This window comes from Octopus bimaculoides, chromosome 2 (assembly GCF_001194135.2).
Source record: "Octopus bimaculoides isolate UCB-OBI-ISO-001 chromosome 2, ASM119413v2, whole genome shotgun sequence".
NCBI classification, from domain to species: Eukaryota; Metazoa; Mollusca; class Cephalopoda; order Octopoda; family Octopodidae; genus Octopus; species Octopus bimaculoides.
Genome location: NC_068982.1, coordinates 78991733 through 78996372, shown reverse-complemented (window position 1 = coordinate 78996372; position 4640 = coordinate 78991733).

Below are 4640 nucleotides of genomic sequence, written 5' to 3'. Positions count from 1 at the left end.
ATATATATATATATACATGACGGACTTCTTTCTGTTTCCGTCTACCAAATCCACTCACAAGTCTTTGTCTGGCCAAGGGCTATAGTAAAAGACACTTGCGCAACGTGCCACGCAGCGGGACTGAATCCGAACCATGTGGCTAGGAAGCAAGTTTCTTACCACACAGCCACACCTGCACCTACATGTGCGGATCTTTTTCGTACACAGTGCTCTTCAAGTGTTCCCAAAAATATATTCACACATTGAAAGGTCAAGGGCACATGGTGGTCACAAATTTTTGTCAACTGTACGTTCCTCAGAGAAGATCCCATGAACTCGCTGCATGTACACCAGAGAAGAGTAGAAAGTCGCCCTATCTTACTAGAAGAAGTCTAACTGTCTTTCATCTTCAGTATGTTGAGCACAAAATTGTTCCAAAACGTTTGTGTAGACTTCCGTGTTGAGTCCAGTAATGTATCCCTGAAACAGTACACCCAGTACCGTGTATTTTGTGAATTTACGTGACCCGAGAGATGAAATTATGCCTCACCCTTCATTGTGTACTGGAATGGATGAAACTCACCATTAGCAATACTATTCAGAAGCCAAGTGTAGTAATTTACTCTTTTACTCTTATCGTTCACTTTTTATTGCTGTGCATATGTGAAATGATATGGTTTCGACTTTAGCTTTTTCAACATCCGTTGGCATGACCTCCTTCTTATGTGAGACTGCTACGCCAATCTACTTGTTGACTTCTTTGGACTTCGAGTAATTTTTTGGCGAATACCCTATATAACTTCCGGCGTTCGAACTGTAGGGTCTCTCTGTTTTGAATCGTTGTGCACCGACACCGTAGCGCGCCATTTCTTAACCAAAATTTGTATATGATGAGGATAACGTAGCAAGCAGTTGACTAGTGCGTCATCTTTGTTCAGCAGTTATAAGAGGTCGAAATAACACAATGGCACTTGCAAACGATGGGCTGGGTCTTTTTCGAGTGCAAAAATACCTTTTTGTATATACACGATGCTACAGAATCCGGGGTTATTTTTCGTACGCCACTCTGTACATTATTGAAAGGCAAATTTACTGCTGTATTCGTCCAGAGTTGACATCTCTTATGGATACATATTGTGCTTAAACGCTCTATATGCATCTGAGGGAGACGAAAATTGTCTCATTGCATTGTTCCTATGTGAAGTATTCGTTTTAAAGTTCAGATGGTTCCCTGTATAACAAATGACATGTAAGGTGTATTGCTTTTATAGAAACACAGTGACTGTATCATTCAAATAAATACAGTAATACACAGATGCATATATTCATATGGAGAAAATTTAACGAATGGTACAGATAGAAACACACAGACGTTTCAATATACACATAGACTTCTAACATTGTAATACACTCATTAAAACACTGCAATGAACAGATAAAAAAAAATCAACAAAAATAGCAGCTAATGAGAACGTATGATCCAAATAGAATATGAAAGTGGAATGAAAATAATTTCATGAAGGGACATGCTATGGCGAAACTTAGTAGTTATAATGAAACAATGGACTTTATGTATTATACATATATACATATATTAATGCGTACATACACACATACGCACACACACATATGGGTGGAGTGAATGTATGTATGTATATAAGTATGTATATACATACATGCATATAGATACAAACACGCATATGTGCATGTGTTTGTATACGTATATGTACATATGTGTGTGTGTTTCTGCGCGCGTATGCATTTGTGTTTGTGTGTGTGTGTGTGTGTGTGTATGTGTGTGTGTGTGTGTGTGTGTGTGTGTGTGTGTGTGTGTGTGTGTGTGTGTGTGTGTGTGTAATCACCCGTAGTATAATAGCTAACAACCTGTGCATATCTTTTTATTCTTTTACTTGTTTCAGTCATTTGACTGCGGCCATGCTGGATCACCAGCGCCTATACTATATTATTTATAAAATATGATAAATATAATCTCATAACGGCTAATTCATGTTACTGAGCGGTTTCATGGCAAAGAACCTTCCAGTCATGGAGAGATAAATTAGAATTTTTTTTTTAAACGGAGCTAAACTCATGGATGAAAGAAAACACAAAGAAAATAGACAAAAACAAGGCTAGCACTTGCAGTTATGTTCGTTAGATCGGTCAATTTTACTTTTGCATGTCAGCATTCAACAGAAAATTTTCCACCCAATTTTATCCATGTGTGATAGTGGGATGATGAGGGGATAAAAGTGAGGTGGAAAAGGGAGTGAAGTGAGGATAGAGAGAAAGAGAGATAGAGATGCAGGAGCAAGGCTGGGAGAGAGGTGGTGAGGAAAGGGCTTTTTGAAGTGCATGTGTGATCGCGTACATGTATGCATATGTTTGAGTGCTGAGTGTGGGTGAGATGAGCTTCTCATTTATGATGAAAGGACCACTAATAGGGAAAGAGACAACCTTTACACATAGGTTGTACCCGACCAACTGTATAAGGACAAACGGAAAACACAATGTCTTCATTCTATAACCATATGTATCACACTAATGTTCTACATTACGTCTTTCCTGGGTTTTAAAAGAGGACGTGTGGTTATCGAGCCTGATCTTGAAATAGCCATCCTTTGCACTTCTATGCTTCTTTGGGACCTTTCTAAACTATCTCCATTTCATACACGCACTTACGGCCACGTGTATGATCGATATCATGTAAATATACAAGTGTAGGTGTGTAAGAGTGTTTTTATATAAACACAGATGTGTATTTATACACGCACAAATATTCTCATTCACACAGAAGTAGATACATTGTTTCTGCTTAATATATCATTCAGTTATATATCATCCATTGTTTCTGCCTAATATATCATTCAAGTAACTTGAACTAGATTATTCTCATATATAATACAACCTTTCGGCTGATATACCCTCCAGCCTTCATCAGGTGTCTTGAGGAAATTTCGAACTTGGGCTCTCATTCCTAAGGTATTTTTCGATGTTGTTGTTGTTGTTGTTGTTATTATTATTATTATTATTATTATTATTATTATTATTATTATTATTATTATTATTATTATTATTATTATTATTATTATTTTTATTATTATTCAGGTCACTGCCTGGAATCTTGGGATTAGTAGCCCGCGCTCTCAACCACTACGCCATATGCCCGCGGGCAATTATGGAGTGAATTTTAGGGCTTATAAATCTAATATTTTCCTATCCTTCTTTAATACCGGTTCCCATATGCTAGTCATATCTGTACTCGGTCTGCTTAGGAGGTTGTTGTGTCCTACCATATGTGCTGCTTCTTTTAGTTTTCATATTTTCCAGTGCTGTTCTCTGTCTATAATTTTAACTTCATCCCACGGGGTGAGGTGGTCTCCATTTTTCCATACATTATCAGCTATACCCGAGTTATTAATATCTCCTCGTGTCACAGCTTTGCAATGTTTCTCTACCCTTATTTTGAAGGGGCGGCATGTTTAGCCTTTGTATAACCTACCACAGCTGCACGGGATAGAGTACACCCAGTTTTTGGTCATATTCTCTTCTATTGGTGGTTTTACTCGAAGGAGATATTTACAAAGTGTTGTATTAATCTTGAATACTGTCCTGATGTCATATGGGCCGCATGTCTTTTGTATCTTTTCGGAGAGGCCTTTCACATAGGGTAGACAGACTGTAAACAGTTTATCGGTTTCATCCTCTCTTTTCATCATAATTGGAGTAGGTAGTATGTTTTGGGGGTAATTGTTGCTTAATAGATTGTTACTGAGCTTCATTATTTCTTCGTGGTGGGTATCACGATCGCTACTTATATTCTTTGCTCGATGTTTTAGGCACTGAGCAATTCCTCTATTTACACTGTATGGATGGTGGGAATTGAAGTTAAGCTATCGTCCAATGAAAGTCGGCTTACGGTATACGGACGTCCTGAATCCATATTTGGTGCATGTTATTAATACGTCCAGGAATGCTAGCTGATTGTCTTTTTCCTTTTCTATTATTCCCTTTGATTATTATGTGTGGGGCACAATTGAGTAAGAGACCAACAAAACTCCTTGTAACACCAAAGATGAACTGAAGGCAAGGATTATGGCAGCATTCACTAACTTAAGCAAGGAGACCATCCAGAGAAGTTATAGGAGATTCCGAAGTTGTCTGGAGGTCATGGCTGAAGCCAATGGCGATTTTATTGAATAGATTTATTCTGTAGTATTTCAAGATATTTTTATGTAATTTTGGTAAATATATTTGTTAAAATGAGATGTCAGTGTTATTTTCATATTTTCGTAATTTAGACGACAGTTTACTCACCTCACCTGTATATTATTTAGCAGACATGATTAAGCCTTTCTGCGTGTATTTTAGGAAAGAACTTCGAATTTACAACATCAAGTGGAATATTATTGAACATCCAAACTCAGACAAGAACGGAAATGAAAGATGTAATCTCAAAACAGCAGAAGAAAGTCTGGTCCTTAAAAATCTACATTTGAAATAACCTGTCAGAGATATTCAAAACGTGTAGACATTTCAAAATGCATATATTATGTAATTGGACTATATGACTTTCAAAGAATATATTGTCTCAAACACACACACACACACACACACACACACACATGTCTGTGTATGTTTGCGAGAACGAAAACATACAT